Raw genomic sequence first — 20,093 nt, forward strand, 5'->3', positions numbered from 1 at the left:
ACAAAATAATATTAACACAATAGATAGGAAATCAAATAAACTTGCACTGTAAAGATTGATTTTTAAATAAAATTTGCATTTCATTGTTGAAGCTTGATCATTATGTCTTAAATACTTTGCCTAAAAAATGGAGTAGACTACTACCAGGTAAGACAGAAGGCTTTGGGTGTTTAAATTTTAGACATAGGACATAGCCATGAAAAAAGTAAATTTTAGAAGAAGCTTAATTGTTCTCTGGATTTTACTTTTAATTAAAAGTGCTACTAAAATAGGTAAGCGTACATGTTAAGCAAGGAAAGAAAAAATATTGAAGAACATATTTTCAAAGGAACCAAAGTACAAGGTACATTTTTGTACCCTTTCTTGTTAATGAATAATGACTATCAAACTGTTCTAACCTTAATCATTCAGTTTTATCAAGATTAGATTGTTCCTTTTCAACCCAGTCCAGCTCTCATAAGTCCTCCTGCAAAATGTATGAGCCTACTTTAATGTGTGGTAAGAGATTTGTAGATCCAGAATGTTTCAATTTTTGAAGGGACTATTTTTCTTAAATAGTGGCTCATTTTAGGAATTAATTTAAAGAGATTTTTAAGGGTTTAGCTTAAATGTATTTGGAAAAAATCACTACATGTAAAGTTATTTTTAAAGTCATCTATCTCCCCAGAGTTCCAAAGCTAAGAATTGCAGCTCAGGTTATTATTAAAATATAAAGGTATGATTGTTTTCCTGTGTGACATCACCCTCCATTTCTAGGTCAAGCTCCCATTTTTCTGTAACCTCTCACACCTTTGTAGCTTTAGAACAGAAGGGGTACAAGGGTGGGGGGATGGTGTTGTACAATTGTGAACCTTCAATACTATAAATATCTTTCCATGAGTAGCCCTGAAAGTGATATAATTCTCAACTTTCTCCTCTCTACCCTTCCATGTAAGAAATCATTCTTACAGAAAACTGATATAAATCTAAAAAGAAGAGAAAAAACCAGCAACAACAAAAGGATCCTATGATATATTTTAGAAACAAGAGTAATCCAATTTATTTTTATTTCCTAAAACTTTCTCCCAGTAAAGCAGGCCTACTTCTGGCAGATCCTATTTTACCTGGATTTAATTATATAATTTCTTGTGTTGTCTCAGAGTCTCCACACATTGCTCAATTTCAAGAGCAGTACACCAAAACAATAAACTACCCACATCTACTTGCTAATCTTATAAATATTGTTTTATTTTGCTGTTTCTTTTCAAATGTTATTAGATTAGAAATATTTAAATTGAAATTTATTATACATCCTAAGATTAAACAAAAAATTAGTATCTTTCTAAATTAGAAAAAAATGAACTTATTAAATTCTAGTTAAATAAAGAAAATACCTCGATAGGTGAAACTCAGAGAATGGCTAGAATACCTTTTTCAAGGGCTCACCTCTGCTCCTGCAAATTGAGACCACTGGTTTCACCACATCCAACCACCTCCATGTTTAAATGCATAATAACCTTAGTTGTAATTTGAGGGGAAATATGTTCGCCTTACATATTTTTTTAAAAATATATTTTCGTTTGTATATTGCTGATCAGTATCTTTGGCCCGAATTCTGTTTAGCACAGAGAAGCTAATTTATTGTTAGGTTTTTGGCTTAAATCCTCTATTCATTATGTCAGTGCAAACCTTTTTTTTTTTCTCCATATAACCCTTCAGGGTTTGATGAAAAATAGATTTCCAAACATGCCCAACCTGCCAAACAGGAATAAAAGCTTCCAGTGGAAGCATCACGTTCCCTTGAAATAGAAGTGTTTTAGCTTGTGTGAGTGTATTTGACTCTTGAAACGAAATGAGATCGTGTTTCATTTCAGGAAGATACATGCGTCAGGTAAGAAACTAAAACAAATAAACTTCCTATACTTAACTACATAGCATGATATTTCGATTCGAATATATCATTGAGGCAAAATAGCTCTTTAATTATACTGTGATACAAAAATGGTAGATGAATTTAAAATCAGAGTGAGTTTGTGCCATATTTTGAAACAGAGATATCCGGCTTGTAAATATCCCCCAAAATCTACAGCCAGAAGATAGATCTTTCCTGAATAAACTTATTCTTTCTCTCTTTTCCCCCTCCCTCTGCCTCTTTCTCTCCAGCTAGCTGACACCACAGATTGCATTTGATATCATACCATTTCATCAGAGCCTTGAGCTAATTATTTTGTTCATGTCTGCTGGTAGATTTTTCTTAGTGTACACTTTTAGCGTCTTGAAGCTCGTGCCACTAGCCTGTAGACGGCATCCCCATGATTGCTCCCAGAGGAAATTCTTGTTAAATGGAAGGTGGAATTTCTTAACATATGGGATCCAAACTAGAAGCAACTCCTGCTAGAGAGAAGCTCTGTTCTGTTTCCATTTCCTCCCTCTGTGCTTGGCTCAGTCTCACTGCTGTTTGCCTACCTCTTTATTCGTAGCTCACTGAGGCCACTGTGAACCTATTGTGTGTCCCAGTTGCCCCCTTATGTTCTTGTCTGATGAACAATTCTATTTCTGAAGCTTGGGATTAAAGTTAGAGATAAGATATACCCCATTCTTTCAAACTAATCATAATATATAACTTGTACCTAGTGATCACCTTTTTAAATGCATTAGCTAATGTAATTATTGCATATTAGGAAACAGACTCAGAGAGGGAGGTTAAAGAACACATACCACTCATGTCATTAATAATGTTATTAAGAGCTTGGATTTTAATCAAGGTTTTCTTATTCCAACTAGAGGGCTCTTTCCATGACATGTTATTTATTCTCCACGCATGTCTATCTGCCATCTGAACCAGTAAAAAGCAAGTTTGTGAACTGAGCATAAGAAAATAGTGAGCATAAGAAAATAGCTAACCATGAGTGAGCTGGCAAAAAAAAAAAAATAATAACTTCTACCTCCTATAGAAAGGGTTCATAGTAAGTAGGTGAGTCTTCACTGATTCATTAAATAAACAAGATCCTGTGATGCCATTGTGAACCCCAAGGCTATGATTTCACTTTTTCTTCTGCCTGAGCTGGAATCATTTTGGTCATGAGGAAGCCCTCTTCAGGTAAGCAAAACATGGCACAATTCTCTTAGAGCTCAGGAAGAAAACGTGATGAAGTAATCATTTCCAATCTAGAAAAGCATTGTATTGTATTTCTAACTAAATTATTGCTATTTTCCAAATGTATGATCTGATGAAATGGTATACAGATAATCATAGCAAAAAAAATGATTAAATTGTTTAGGCATAAATCCATTTTAACTGTTATCAGCTCTCAGCAATAGACCTTTTATGACAAAACTCTTGCATTTTAAATTATTATGATTTATTTTTCTGTTGGCTGAAATATTTTCAAGAGTTTTTCAGCTATAGAATAAGAGTGATGTGTATCTTTGAATTTCTTATGCAAAAATATGTATTTTTCTTGGCAACCTTATTTTTTATCTCAAAGTTTTTCTAATTTTATTGTGGTTTTTCACTGTGCAAGTTATTTAAAAATGTTTTTTAAGTTTAAAAACATGAGTTCTGTAAGTTATCTTATTTTTACTGATTTTGACTACATTGGGGACAGAGAAAACAGTTTTATAATACTGACTTTGAATTATTTTAAAATTAGCCAAATATATAATCAATTCTCATAAGCCATCATCTTGTCCTTATAAAGGTGTAAATTCCAATACTGGATACAGTATCTTATATGTGTTCATTGAATTAAGCTTGTTAATTATATATTTTTGACTGATCACTCTACAAATGATGTGAGATTACTATTACTTCCATTATAAATGTGGCTATATCAGTTTCTCCTTGTAGCAGTATAAACTGTTGCCATTTAAATTTCAAATGAATTATTTTTAAGTATAAACCTGTGACATGTACCTGGTGAATTGAATCTTTACCTTATAAAGTGTTATTCTTTACCTCCTGAATTACTTTTTCGAATAGATCTGTTTTGTCTTTTTAATGTAATGACACCAGTTTTTTGTTGTTGTCGATATTATTAAAAATTGCCTGTGGTACCTTTTTCGTCTTTTTAATTTTAAACAATACTTCTCTTTTAATTTTAAGCAATACTTATCCTTTAATTTCTGGTATATCTATAACAAATTTCATTTAGCTTTTTTTCTTAATAAAATGTAACAATCTATAGATTTTATATGACATAACCAGACAATTTACATTGATGTGTTTCTGATATACACCTTTTCATTTCTTCATCTTAGAGAACATTTATATTTGGGCTTCAGCTGAAGACAGGGCAAGGCAATTGATTGTCTCCAGCTGATTGAAATCAGTGCCACCCTTTTCTCATCTTCTCACTTACGGAACTTCTCCCAACCTGATTGATGTTTATTGTTTTTGTTGTTGTTTTCATTCTTTGCTCTCTACTGGTAGAAAATATACCCTCTATTATCTGAATATACATTTATTATCTAAAAATTTAACATGCATTCTTCAAAAATCAAAATTTATATTTGTACTTTCTCAATATAAAATTTTTTTGAAGTTGGTTTGCTCAACCCCAACTTATATAGCATTATAGTCTAGTATTTAATTATATCTTACTTATTTTGCTTTCCAGATTAGAAATTGTTATTATTGTTTATATAGTCAACGTTAGTTCAGAATTATCCACATATTTACTATCGTGTTCACTCACCTCCCCTTCTGGTATTTTTCAGACCTTCCCTGGGATAATTTTCCTTCTACTCTTAAGCACATTCTTTAAAAATTTCCATTAATGGTAATGTTCTAGAAATAAACAGGTTGTGAGAACACATTCTTACTTTGTTCTGCTTTTCAAAATGCTGTTTTGTTGAGTATTGGCTTATATTCTTCATCTTTTTTTTTGCCCCGAGATCATGTTGGCTTCCTCCTTTGTTGTGATATTTTTTGTTTAGGTCCCATTATGATTACTTTCTTGTCATTGTACATCTTAGAATAGGAGTAATTTTTTTTTTTTCCGGAGACAGCTACTTTTTGGAATATCGTATGTGAGAACAAAAGACGAAAATGAGCTATGTGAGCAGACAGGCTGAATTCAGATCTATTGTTTCTGAACACTTTCTCATCAACACTTAACGTTTTGAGAAAACTCTCTGTGGGCGTGGGGAGAAAAACCATCTACCTGGCTCACAGTGCACAGTGTCTTCTGCAGACTGAGATCAGCGACACCACTCTTTTCTCCTCTGTCTTACCAGACTAATAACACGCCGTAAAAGCCTGCATGGGGCATCTGAACGCTTGCTCACTCAGCAAGCCTCTTCCTCAATGATTTTGAGAATTCTCTTCCTTAGAGTCTTCATTGATAACATTCTCCTCTCATAGTACTGAAATAATCTTATAAGCATCAGCTTGATTATTTCATGGTTGTGTGTGTTTCTATATTTTTGTATATACATGTATGTGGCTATTTATTCATACTCCAAGGGGAAAAGCTTTCTCCAGAATAATTAGTGGCAAATTTTTCTTTAATCTGTACTTCTGCCACTTGGGCTCTGGTTAAATCCCCTTCTCAAATATGTCCTTGATACTTGGTTTCTGATGTGAGAAAATTACTTTTTACATTTTTAAGTATGTTCATTTATGCTTCATCATTTAAGGAATCGTGAATAAATACAAAATTCAACGCAAAACAAATCTTTTTGTATGATTTATTGATAAAAGGATTCAATCTTTAGCAGATGGAAAAACTTAAATATATATAGTATAAAGTTAATATTAGTTAATAAATTGAGCTGGTTATAAAATTCCAGACGTTTCCATTAATTCATCTTAAAACACACACTTTTACCTGATTCATAAATGCCTATATCTATTATAACTTATGTAAAAATTTCAATAAAATGGCCTTGATGCTTTTAGCCTACAGTTTTCTGTTACTAATATTGCCTTTCTTGCTTCATTTTGCATGTCTGTGTGTGTGTGTCTGTGTAGGTGTGTATGTTTGAGTAATATATTTGGCAATACTTTTAACTTTGCTTTAATTTTTTTATGTGTTTCTGTTACAAAAACTATGCAATAGGCTTGGCGTGGTGGCTCAAGCCTGTAATCCCAGCATTTTGGGAGGCTGAGGCAGGCAGATCACCTGAGGTCAGGAGTTTGAGACCACCTTGGCCAACATGATGAAACCTCATCTCTACTAAAAATATAAAAATTAGGCAGGCGTGGTGGCAGGCACCTGTAATCCCAGCTACTCGGGAGGCTGAGGCAGAAGAATCGCTTGAACCCGGGAGGCGGAGGTTGCAGTGAGCCAGATCACGCCACTGCACTCCAGCCTGGGGGAACAAGAGCTAGACTTCATCCAAAAAAAAAAACAAAAAACAAAAAAACAACACTATGCAATAGAAAATTTATATTTGCATAATGTTCTTAATCCTATTAACTGCTTATATTTATCATTATTAGATGTCAGTGATCCTACAGGGCCCATTCTGTTTGCTATTCTTAAAACATACTTTTATTTTCCTATATTCCTGGCTGAATATAATGTAAATGTTGTCACATTTTGATTCCTCTAGTGTTTTGGAAAATATGGACAGTATCTTTCTCCAACTAATAGGTCTGTAATACTTAATAACTCTATATATACAAACAAATATGTATGAACTTTAAAAAAAATTGATAGAAACAAAGCAGCATATTTTATTCCCTTTCCTCTAGTAAGACAGAAAATTTAACATGCCTTTCAGTTTTACTTGAAATATAATCTAAGACTCTTCACCTTGCTAATTAATATGGAGTCAATTTTGAAATTATTAAATTATATTTGCAATCATTATTTAGACCTAGTCAATGTTAACTGATTTTTAGAGAGTTACTATTAGTTCCCTATTATTGAGTTCTTACTTTGATTAAAATTTTGTGGCCTGATGAACATTACTCATGAAAAGTGCACAAAGGTTTGTGAGCACTTACATATGTTCGAATATGTTTTAGCTGCTCTCACACACAAAAGACAAACTGAATGCTTGGTATAGAACATATTTACTTTAGAACTATGTAGACATAGTTCCATTATCTTAAGGCATTTGTCTTTAAAAGTAAACTGTATGTCCAGATAGATTTTTCTTTCTCCTCCTCCTTTGTCTTCCTCCTCTCTTCCTGTCTCCCTCCCTCCCTTCTTCCTCCTCCTCCTCATTCTCTTCTTTTTCTTCATTTTTTTCATGTTGGGTAAATGCTTCATTTTCAAAATATCACAATATACATATATTTTCTGGTTATGTATATATGTGCCATATATATATGGAGATGTAATATGCATATTCAGGGTTTTCTTTTTTGCCATCTTCAATGTTGGTTGTTTCTACTTTTTCTGATTTATTTTTAGGCTTTCCATAATATAGTGACAGTTCTCCTTTCTATGAATGTTACAATTGTAGAATCACATCTTATACATTTCTATCACTTGTTCCTCTTATTCTGTATTCATAGTATTTCTCAATTTTTAATTCAAAATTTAGTTTTCTGATGTATCAATTCTGCTTTGAGGAATATTTTAAATATGTGACTGAATTTTCAGGTTCTTCACATCTCAGTATCTTATTAAGCTCCATTTTATTGACATCTCCCTCTTATTCAATTTCTTCTTTTTTTCATTTTGTTTTGCTACTTTTTAATTTTAGAGATTATTTAATAGAACACATTATTTCTTAATTTTATAAATCACATATAACTAGTTTTTATAATAATTAGTTATACACAGCATATATTTTTCAGAAGATCTTCTTTTATGTCTTGATAAGCATTCACTTTATTTCTTGCAGAATATTTCCACATCTATATTAACACATTTTTCAATTACTCATCCTTTGAATTCTCTCCATTGATAACTCATAAATAACATCTGCAGCTATCTTGCCTGGTTCCTCTCATTATTGACCTGTTAGAGCATGTTTCTCAGATTTTCAACTAAAAGGATGGTAAATATGAACAGACTTCATCTGATTTCTGGTCACTAGCAGTCCCTTAATTTCTCTAAATTCTGGACTTCATCTATATTGCTTTCATGTCCTATTGACTGTTTTGAGAGGGTATACATATCTAGATAATTCTAGCCAATATATAGTTCTTTTGCCAGAAGTGGACTGTTTTTGTACTTTCTCATGGTATTTTTTGTATCCCAAATATTTATCCCCCGTTCCTACATGAGGCAAAACAAATGCACAGTCACCATAGACGCGACATTTTGCATTAATGCAAATTTTAGTCTTAGAAAGCATGTAGAAAGCTAAGTGGCCATGTGGCCCTCGCTTCTACTGAAAGGTGTGCTGTGCAACAGAGCAACCTTTTTAGGATGGTGGAGGGAATTGATCCGACTCTGTATCTCCCAATTCAGCAGTAACAGGAAAATGAACCATCTTTTTACCATTTTTTCAGGCTGGGATATTTATTCTCCTCCAGATACAAAGCAAGTGCCAGCCAGTATGTGTGCATTTTTTCCTTCCATTTCTGTTTAATCTGTTTTGACTTATATATGATAAAAATTTAGTTGACTGAATGGATGTCAGTCTTTGTGGCTGGTAATGCTGTACTCCGAATGAATTTGTTTGCTTACTCAATTCATAAAATATTTGCTTAATTTTTTGAGTTATGTTACCAGCCAGATAGACTGTATTGACAATAAGTACCTTGATTTTTATTGTTATTATTATTATTATTATTCTAAGATTAGAGATATCATTAAGGATATTATTTCCCAAAACCACAGCCTATTTGACCAGCTTTTAATTTTATAATTTGTAACCTTTTTCAAGTTTTAACAAAGTTTTCTGAATTTTTCTACCTATCTGTTCTTTCATTCAGCCTTCCCAAACTAATTCATTTAACTCTTACACTACATTGATTTTTAGATGAATTCTCACTGTTGTGCTTCCTATGCAGTGAATCATATGACATAATTCAGATACTTGTTTTAAATAGTGAAAATAAAATGTGGCTATTCAAACAGTGCATATTAGCCATATTTTAAAAAGTAATTTTATGTGGTATTTATCATTGTGTGTGCTGTGTTCTCAGAAGCATTAAAATTATCAATGTATTCAACTTATCATTGGTTTTACCTACAATTGCCTTTCAAAAAATTTCTAGATCTTTCTCTAAATCATATTCATATCAAATATATCATTCACCATAACAATAACTTTGTCAAAGATTCAGTCGAAACTTAGATTTCTTTCTTTTTTTTAAACAGAGTCTCACTCTGTCACTTAGGCTGGAGTGCAGTGGTGCATATCAGTGCACCAAACTCCACCTCCCGGGGTCAAACAATTCTCATGCCTCAGCCTCCCAAGTAGCTGGGATTACAGCCGTGCACCACAATGCCTGGAAAATTTTTTTATTTTTAGTAGAGATGGGGTTTTGCCGTGTTGGCCAGGCTGATCTCAAACTCCTGGCCTCAGTCTATCCTCCTGCCTCAGCCTCCCAAAGTGCTGGTATTACAGGCATGAGCCACTGTGCCAGCTGAAACTTAGATTTCTTAAGAACCTATATCCTCGTGCTAACAATTACGTTAATATTAAACATCTTTAAGTAGGTATCTGTTCATATTTTTGATATTTTGTATAATTAATTCACCTATAAATTTTTTTTTTTTGGTGAAGAACATCCACATGTTTCTAGCCACTAGAACAGCAATAGATACATTGGGGTATATGTAGTTTCTCTCCCATCTTCTGCATCTGGGCAGAGGGCAGTAATGAAACATTACCTCCCCTAGGTTTTCCTCACCCAAACAAGTCTTCTCAAACCATGTCCTGTAAAGTGAATACCATGTAATGAGATTTCATTTAAGAGCTAAAACTATTTACTACTTTGGTTTCAGAACAATATTAGAGTTTTCCAAAGAAGAAACTGTTATGGAATTATTTGTTTCTGCTACTTACTTCCATTCACAGTCAAATACTTATACAAATGAGGGCAACCTTTTGCATGAGTGGAAAATTTTGCTGCATTACATTGGTAACTAACAATAATACTTTCGCAAAATGGAAATAAAGATGACAATATACATTATTTTATTATCCGTTAAAATACATAGAATCAGTTAAATAAAATAGACAAAAATTAATGGATTAAGGGATATATCCAAATAGCAATTATAAAATGATGCGGCTACTATTTGTCAGACACCGCCAAGTTACCATTTTTTTTTGTTTTTTTTGAGATGGCGTCTCGCTCAGTTACCCAGGCTGGAGTGCAGTGGCGGGATCTTAGCTCACTGCAACCTCCACCTCCCAGGTTCAAGCAATTCTCCTGCCTCAGCCTCCCATGTAGCTGGGATTATAGGCGTGAGCCACCACACCTGGCTAAGTTTTGTATTTTTAGTAAAGATGGGGTTTCACCACGTTGGCCAGGCTGGTCTGGAACACCCTCAGGTGATCCACCCACCTCGGCCTCCTGAAGTGCTGGGATCACAGGCGTGAGCCACTGCGCACACAGCCCAACACGTTTTTCTTATATAATACTTATTAACACTATGGAAGGTAGTTATAAATATCTTTATTTTTATTAATAATGAATTTGAGGTGTTAGAAATGTTTATTAATTTACTCAAAGTCATGCAGCTATTAATGAAGAGTGAAGATGAAACTCTCTTGAGCCCATCTTTTTTTTTTCTCATTAACCCCTGTTACCTTTGACTAAATGGTGCTGAAATTCGGCTTTAGTTTTGTAGAGTTATGTTGAGCTTAGGGAATAACACTCAATGTGGCCCAAGGACTACTACTGTTTTCCAGGAAAATATGCAGTGTCTTAGTTCCCAAGTGAGGTAAAACTTATCAGTTAAACCAGTCCCAATGGTTTTGGACCAGTATTCTATAAAATGTAGGCTAGCTATACAATGATCTATAGTTTAATTCTAGACAACTTAAAATAACAGAAAACAGTCTATTGTGGGTACTTTATGGTTAAAAGATATAATGCTTTATAAACATAAATCCTCTTAAGGAATAGTTTCATATTCTCAAAATGTAACTTTGACATGCCTGAAGTTGTTTACTAACATACCAACTCCTTCTATTATTAAAATACATAAATTTTAAAAGGCATTTAAATTAAAAATATAATGTTAAGAACTACATCTGAATTGATTAATATTTTTTCTCATAAAAGCAAGAGGAGTGACAGAATCTCAATTTGTAAAACATACAGTGGGATACATTCTTTCACTTGAGATTTAATCTCTGCAAGATGTTTTGTTGATTATTTTAGGCTTCCTTTACCCTCTTTTTGTAAGGAAGACTTGGCTCTCCCTTAGGACTCTGTTCTTTTGTGATACTCTAGTGGAAGCTGTTCATGGTCCCATGCCCCACATACCAAGGAACAGGAGACAGGCCCACATTCTTCTATACGGCTGTTGACTACCAGGCCACTCCTTTTCAACACAGTATAAAATTCCACTCCTTAGAGTCCCCAGACATCCTTCTCTACTGCCCCATGTCTCCTCTACTTGCTGACCTCCTCTGACCTTGTTCCTCCACATCTGTTAGAGACCTGCCTGCTAGTTACACTTGGCTCAGCATTTTCATTTCACACTCTAACTCCAGGCTTCCCAGAGAACTTCAAAGCCATTCAATCATGATTTCTCTAAACAAGGTCATTTATTCCTTTTAGTAATAAAATACTCATGTTTTTCCCTAGGCCCATGGCAAACAAAATAAGAGACTGCATTTCCAGCCTTCCTTTTGTTATACATTCAGGGCAATGAGATGTGAGCAGAAGTGATATATGCAGTTCTCAATCAGGTCCTTAAAAGGAAGGAGCTTGCTTTTCACTTATTTTCCTCTTACCAGGACCCCAAGTGGACAAAGTGAGATGGCAGTGGCTTATTATTTTTCTCCTACCTCTCAGACTTTTCTGTACTTTTCTTTTTGGGGTCAATCCATTATGTACTGATTGTCTCTTATACTGAGATTTTATTCTCATATTGATATCTCTTCTTAATCTCTTAACCGTCTTTAAACAAGGCTTATGGAATAAACCATAAGATATGTCGCCTCAATTCAAGACCCACATGTAACAACTGCTTATTCGGCATCTTCGTGTAGATTTTGTACAAGTCCTTCAGTTTCATACATCCAATGAATCACGCTACCTAATACTTTTTAAATTGATGATATTAGCAACTACACAAAATAAAGGTACAGCTTAATGTGCTATTAGAGATTGAACAACCTTGTAATCACCTCCCATGTCTAGAAATTTCCTAACATCCGGAAAGCCCTGCTTACTCTCCCATACACAATGCCCTTTGTCTCTCCATGAGTAAACACTCTTCTGATATCACTTCTGTACTTTTCTATATAATTTCTTCAAGCAAGTGTTTATTCCTAAATTGCATGGCTTTATTTTCCCTTTTTTGGGGGGAGTAGGTATTTTTAAGTATTTTTTAATGAATGTATTTCTGCTCCATTTATTTTTTTCTAGAAATTTACTTGTTAAAGAAACCATATTACTTTTTCTGTACAGATTTCCACCTGATTTAGTTTAACATGTTCCTCTGTCCTCTATATTTCCTGGGCATTGGTAATTAAATCTAGAGGCTTAATCAAATATATTCAAGTTAGAATTTTTGGCAAGACTTCTTCATGGTAGTTTTGAATTCTTTATCAGGAAGCACAAAACACCTGGCTGCCTCTCTTTTTTGTGATATTAGCAGTCACCAATGCTTGATGCCTAGTTTTTATAATTCATTAGTTGCTGTAAAATATTGATAATGCAATTTCATCACTTTCTTCATTTATTTATTTCTCTTCTACAAAGAGAAATTTTGCCTCATCTATTACTTAGTTATCCAGTGACAGCTTTATTTTAACAATGACAAAATAAATGTTTCATTGTATACTTTATTAACCCTGCATTGTACAAAGACAATTAATTCATTGTGCATGAATGTGTGTCATGTGAATTCATGGATATAAATATATTCGATATTAGCCAGTAAGAGCCTCTTTGAGTTAGCTCACAAGTTCTATTGATGTACTCTCATATTCTTTGATATCTTTCTTGCTAACTAGAGTCACAGGACATCCCAGCTCATCGTATACATTATCTGCCCAAACCTGAAATCAACTGGTCCACCAAGCAACCCTGCTTTCTTTACTAGGTAATGATGTTTCAGTACCACAATCCGAATGTGAGGAATGCTCATTGTACTGAAATGAACATTACTTCTAGGCCTTCTAAGGAATGAAGTTATAAGAAATGACACCCACCCACACACACACACACACACACCCATAGACACACACACACACGCACACAGATAGAGAGAGTGAAAAAGAGAGACGCTGGGGATGCTAGAATTACTCATTTTTAAAATCCAGCATTACACACAAAATATTATGAGGATAAAAATTCTAATACAGTCACTTATATGATTAACAAAAAGAGTTCTCTTAAAAATGCATACATTATTTTCAGGTCCTCCACCTTTTATTAAAGTTGAACTGTGTCTATGTTGTCAGTTCAGATAGCCATATTAAACTGTCTTCAATATGTCCTCATCTGTCTGAGGTCTCTAAGAAAACACGTTATATATTTAATTCTCACCAACAGTCTTTATGTTGATATATCTCTGTCATTTTGATTGTCTGAAGCTTATTCTCCAGTATTTGTTTTAAAAAGTCTGTAAGAACAATGTTTCCTGGTTCCTGCATGTTTCCTGAGTTCCGGGGTCATAACAGTTTGAGAAGCTTTAATTTTGAAGTCAGTTTATGTCATTGGTTCAATTTTCTTTTCTTGAATATCTAAAATACATCACATTATTTGCTTCTGTCACAAGGTGTTGCTGCCAAAAAGTCTGGTGACAATTTTCCTTCCCATAAGATTGTAAGACCATGTTGGTCTTTTTCACTGCTGTGACTCATGACCTAGTACTTTGTAACAAAGTGCCTTCTCATGTCTTCACCTTTCTTCATTCACTTCATCTTTCTCCTTTTACATTCCACATCTTTTTTATCCTGTTTATTTATTTATTTATTTATTGCGAGATGGAGTTTCGCTCTTGTTGCCCAGGCTGGAGTGCAGTGAGGTGATCTCAACTCACTGCAACCTCTGCCTTCTGGTTTCAAGCAATTCTCCTGTCTCAGCCTCCCAAGTAGCAGGGCTTACAGGTGTCCGCCACCACGCCTGGCTAATTTTTTGTATTTTTAGTAGAGACAGGGTTTCACCACGTTGGCCAGGCTGGCCTTGAACTCCTGAGCTCGTGATCCACCCGCCTCAGCCTCCAAAAGTCCTGGGATTACAGTCGTGAGCCACCACGCCTGGCCTATCTTCTATTTTTCTTACTCCTGTTTTTCTTTCTTCTTATTTTTGGCCTTGACTTTGTGAAATTGATATCCTCTGTATGGAAAACAATTTAAAGACCTCCTCTTCCTCTTCTCAAATCTGTCAGAAAAACTGTTACTTCCTTCAAGTTAGCTTAGGAATCTTCTATTCTTGAAATCTTACCCACTCACTTTGACATACTGAAATCTTCTTTTCCTAATGACATTGCTCACAGTTTTAATGTAAAAAATTTCTCTGAGCAGCAAATAAATTAATGAAAATAATTTTCCAGTCCTCTTTCATTACTAAGAGAACACTCAGTAAAACAAGATTTAAACAGAGGAAGGGGATCTGCATATTTGTTGCAGTAGACAAAGAAAACAGCAGCCACATCTTCTGATCAGTAAGCGTTCTCATTGTCCTGGAATTCTCTTCAGGTTAGATTTGTCTGACAATAATTGAATCATCATTGTTTCTTCCTCAAATGCCACTAGGTTGTACTCATGCAGCCCCCAGCAAGTGTCATATTTCAAAGGCTATCAGGATTCAGTCTGTAGGTTTCCTTCACTCTCCATGTCTTCCCCTGAAGCAAGCTTTATTCCTACAAATCATTTACCCCAAAGTTGTTATGTGAAAATAGGAGGCTAACTTTTTATTGTCTTATTTACTCCTAAGACACACTCAGAGGCATTGAATGAATTACTGATTCAACTGCTTTATTATATTTAAGGTTGAAAATTTAGCAATGCTTAGCAACCAAACATTCCTGAAACCAGGTCTCAATGTCCTGCACAAAATTGTCTTTGACATATTGCACATTCTGAACAAAAACATACCCAATATATAAACCTCAAATACATTCTTCATGAATTTTACTTTTGCTTTTTCCAAGGCAATATAAGCTTAATAATATTCTATATAAAATCCTACACATAAAACGGAGCCTGTGTCTATTAAAGTTATTCCTATATTGCACTGTAATATAAATTTGTGTCTATGACCTACTTGAAGGCCAGAGCTGTATTTTATAGTTTTCATATTCATTTTTGTATTACAAGTGTTTTGTACAGTGCTTGACATATATACTTAAAAACAGCTAGTGAATAAACAAATGCACAAATGAGTAATAGGTGTGTGAATAAATAAATGTATTTATTCAAGTCAATATCTCTCAAAAATGAAAATAAATGATGGCTTTGAATTTTCCATATGCAAGAATCTTTAGGCAGTTTAATAGGAAGTGAAACTTCTATAAGATTATATGTGAATAAGAAAACATCAATTGTTCACATAAAAGGGCAGCTAATCAAGACTGTGTAAAGATTAATGTTTTCCCCAAGCACCTCTTGTCTTCACTTAAATAAAAATAGTATCAGAGCTCATGTAAATAGTAAAATGTTTACCTTATCACTCAATTCCAAATTAGAAATGAAAAAAGTGAGATAATGTAAATAATAAAAGATAAATCTATCTATCTATCGATCTATCGATCTATCGATCTATCTATCTAGTTATTGTCTTCTCTGAATTTATACACCAAATTGAACTGAGGAAGGTCAGATTTATGTCTTGCTAAAATATGATTTTCTGTGTGTGTGTCTATGTAATACATACACTTGGCTCAGCAAGTGAGGAGATACTTGGGAACTGGTTGAGCAAATGAAGAGAGGCTTGGGAATTTCAGAATATCCTTCCAGCTCAGAGCCCTCTGAGTAACCAGGTCAGCCGCCATAGTTATAGACTTCCCTTCCACTTCACTAAAAATACAGATGGTTAACTCATTAGACATTGACACATCCTGTCTTGGCACAATCTCTATCTCCCATGACATTTATATAAATTAAAACACTGGTAAATTTTATATTCCTAAAATTTGTTATCTGAAATAAAGATCATTTTTATTTAGTCCAATAATTTATTTCTTCCACACTCCTCTGATCTTCCTCCTGTAGATATTCTTAGTAACGTGGCCAGGACTTTTTGGATCAAGAACAAACATTCTAAGAAAGGTTCCTTTTTTGTTGTTCTTTTATAAAATAAACATTTTTGTTCCTATTCTGAACATTGGAGTTGTTTGAATGATATTTACACCTTTGTAGATTTAAAAAATAGAAGCAGCTGGCAGGGGCTGTCCTTTTTCTGACAGGTGCCGAAATTTTGTCTGTACTTTCTCTTTGAAGCCAGATAAGTAATTAATCCTCAACAGAAACTGACCTCTTGCAAGTTGAGCTGAATACAAGGTTGTAAGCGATTGTGGTACACTAAGGAGTTGTCATTGATAATACCACCTTTCAAATATCACTGAATTAAGCTGAACTTTCCAACCAATAATAGAGAGCTTTTTTGTGTGTGTGGTCTTCTATACTTATTCTAGTCTGTGATTTTCCAGTTAATTTAGGAAATACCTTTCAATTTATATATTGTATTTATTTTCTATTGCTGCTGTAATAAATTGTCACAAACTTTGGGGCTTAAAGCAACACATTTATTATGTTTCAGTTCTGTAAGTCGGAAGTCCAACATGGGTCCCATTGTACTAAGATCAAGATTTCATCAGGGCTGTATTCCTTTCTGGAGGCTCCAAGGTAGAGATCCCTTGACTATTCCAGCTCCTATAGATGTCTTATGTTTCTAGCCATGTGGCCCCTTTCTTCATCTTAAAAGCCAGCGAAGTGGATTCAATCCTTATATCACAGCAGTCTGAATCTCTTCTGCCTCCTCCCATTTTAAGGATCCTTGTGATTACCCTGGGTCCAGTCAGATAATCTATTTTAAGGTCAGCTAATTAGGAAACTTAATTTCATCTGCAGCTTTAAATCCTCTTTGCCAGGTAACTTACTGTGGTCACAGGTTCCAGGGATCAAAACATGGGAATATTTGAGGGGACACAGTTTTGTCAATGAAATACATTTTCTATAGTTCCGCAGTCTTACTTAAATCAGGGACTCTTAGACATGCCTTCTCAAATATGTCACAATTGCTCTTAAACTACATGTGTAGTTCTGTTTCAAAGTCGAAGTGTATGACTTTTAATTATTTTATACATTACTTCATAATGCAAAATGCAAACGTTTATTGGCTGGAACTAAATAACATTTTCATTTATAAACTAAGAAATATTATAGCTTCTAGAATATGATGGTAAAAAGAAGATTGAAAATTATTAGAAATTTCTTAAAACAACCAAATTTAATATTAGAAATGGATCTGGAAGAGGTTGTATTTTTATTACATTTTCAATATGAAAAGATATTTCTCATTCTCCTTTATCTCACGATAATGAAATTTTTTCAGACAGGCTTCTAACCCATTTCAAGCTTGCTGTGAGAAGTACTTGAAAAAAATGTTGTTGTTAATAAAAATTAAGAAGTTTTTAATCCTTTTTAGTGGCGATAGTTGAGTTGAGTGAATACTCTGTTTCAGGGCCAAAATCCAGGCATGCTCTACATGTTATACTAGTATGTCATGTTCACCCATGTGCCTCCTTTAATCCCTGTTTATAATAAATCTGTGAACATAAACTCAAACCTTAGGTAGGTTAATACACTTTTTTGTTTCTCAGTTTCTTTATTTGCTCAGTGGTAGTAATAATATTATATATCTGACGGGTTGAAGTGAGAAATAAACATGTTAAAACATGTAAATATCTATATATATAAAGCATTATCACAGGGTAGGTGCTCAAAAAATGTTAGGTATCATTAACAATAACAAGATGGTCCAGCCTAAAGGAATCTTTAATTGCAGCATCAGACCAATGATACCTTATTTAAAGACCTTCCTGTGGCTCCATAAAATTAAAAAAACTCAAGGTTTTGAAAGCATCAAAAATTGTAAAAATCACTTTAATATAGCTACATTTGCCATAATAAATTACAAGGAGCAAGTCAAGCTAAGAAAGAGTGGAACAGAATATTAAGTTTTGTCATCAAAATTAAAGTCACACCTGCTACAAATTCTGAGTTCCAAGACAGACGGTTGAAGGAGTACAATTTGCTCCAATGAAACATAGCTTATACTACAAACATAAAGAGGAAAATTGCCATTCCTGAAAAGGGCGTTTCGGGTAGATAATGATACAGCTATGTGACTCATGAATTCTTATAATAGCTTTAAATAATATTTTGAGATTCATTTTCTGGTTAACACTTTATACACCATTTACATACATCTCTTGAAAATCTTTCCCAAATTTATCAGTTAGTTCAATTACTTTACAGAATATATAAAGTATAATAAATCTAATTCATTTATTCCTTAGGTGATTATTATTTTGGAAAAAAATTTAAACGCCAATATAATAAAAATCAAATTGCATTGCAAAAAAAGATTGATAGAGAAATGTTTGATAGTCATTACCAGAATTATCCTTTAAAAATTGTTTTTGTCTTTACCACATGCACATATAATTGTTAAGAGAATTAATAAATCCATCAAAGTGAACCAAATACTTCACAACTTCATTTTTCTCCTGTGTGGTTTTAAAAAGTTTATTAAATAATATGGTCAACAAATGAGCATCTACTCTGAGTGAAGCAATGGACTAGGCACTGAGTTATACATAAGAAAAACCAAAAACATATATGGTCTGATGATCTAATGGAAAGGTGAAATGGTACATATGTAATTACAGGTGTAATTATTAGTCCCAATGAGAAGTGTAAACAGTAGAAAATATACAGTAGTTTTACCTTTCCTGGGCATTCAGAAGGTTTATTTGAATAAGTAATATTTCAATTAAATCCTGAATAATGAAAAAGAATTAGCAAGGCAAGAAGCAGGATGAGTGTCCAGGATAACATCCTGGGAAAATGTCAGTTATCAAAAATCAAGTCCTTTTGAGGAGCCAGAAGGCCAGGATGATGAAAAGGAGAGAATGAAACTGAGTAGCATAAGGTGAACCTAGAGAGTGTGCAGTGTCACGTGTCATTAAGGAGCTTCCAAGTCAACTGAGGAATTATAAACGTTATCCTGAGATAATAGGGAACCACTGAAAAACTATAACCAGTGGAGATATTTGGTTAATGTGTTAAATAAAACACACATAATTGGATTCCTATATAGGGCACAAAAATGAACTGCAGAAAATGGAAGTGAGAACTATGGTAGTGATAGACAGAGAGGGGAAGACAGATTTAAGATATATTTATGTAGTAAATCCTACAAGGACTGGTGGATTATTGGACATAGAAGAAGAAAGATGAGGAAGGATTCAAAGGTGAAACTCTGGTTTCTGGTTTGAGCAACTGCGTGAATAACTGGGTCATTTTTTTGCCCCATAGAACACTGGAATAAGAGCAGATTCTTGGGTGAATTATGATTGGTTTTGGACTTTCACTTGGAGACTTAAAAAATATCCAAATGGAGCTATTGATTAAGTAATAAGAAGAGTGGCCAAGGTTAAAGTCATTGACAAATGGATGGGATGGTAATTTAAACCACAGGAGGTATGAAATAATTTACAATAAAAGAATAACAGGGAAGAAAACAAGCTCTGAAAAGGATAAGATGGAAAATGCATAATAAGCAAAAAAAAAAAAAAAAAAAAAAAAAAAAAAAAAAAAAAAAAAAAAAAAAAAAAAAAAAAAAAAGCCAGTGTTTGAGAAAGAGCAAACATGGAAAGACTCAGAAATTTCAGTGTCATGGAAAGCCAAAGTGAGAAAGCAAGAAATTATAAGTATGGTGAACAGTATCAAATCCTGTGAAGAGATAAATTCAAAAAGGACTGAAAACTATCTTTTGAATTTACTAACATAAAGTCAATTGATGAGCTTAATGTTAGTAGTTTTAGGGAAGTATAAAAGGCTTT

At 33.7% G+C, this 20,093-nt stretch overlaps 1 protein-coding gene across 3 annotated transcripts in view; it reads left to right on the top strand.

The window, feature by feature from the left end:
* Window positions 1-1,810: 1,810 nt before the first annotated feature.
* Window positions 1,811-20,093, top strand: part of PIK3C2G (phosphatidylinositol-4-phosphate 3-kinase catalytic subunit type 2 gamma) — a 398,295-nt gene continuing 380,012 nt past the window's right edge. For all 3 annotated transcript variants that reach the window (XM_032159742.1, XM_058442576.1, XM_032159744.2), the window contains exon 1: window positions 1,811-1,870. The gene's annotated coding sequence lies outside the window, so the exon portion shown is untranslated. The remainder of the gene's footprint in view (window positions 1,871-20,093) is intronic.

The sequence above is a fragment of the Hylobates moloch genome, unplaced genomic scaffold (assembly GCF_009828535.3).
Source record: "Hylobates moloch isolate HMO894 unplaced genomic scaffold, HMol_V3 SCAFFOLD_8, whole genome shotgun sequence".
Lineage (NCBI taxonomy): Eukaryota > Metazoa > Chordata > Mammalia > Primates > Hylobatidae > Hylobates > Hylobates moloch.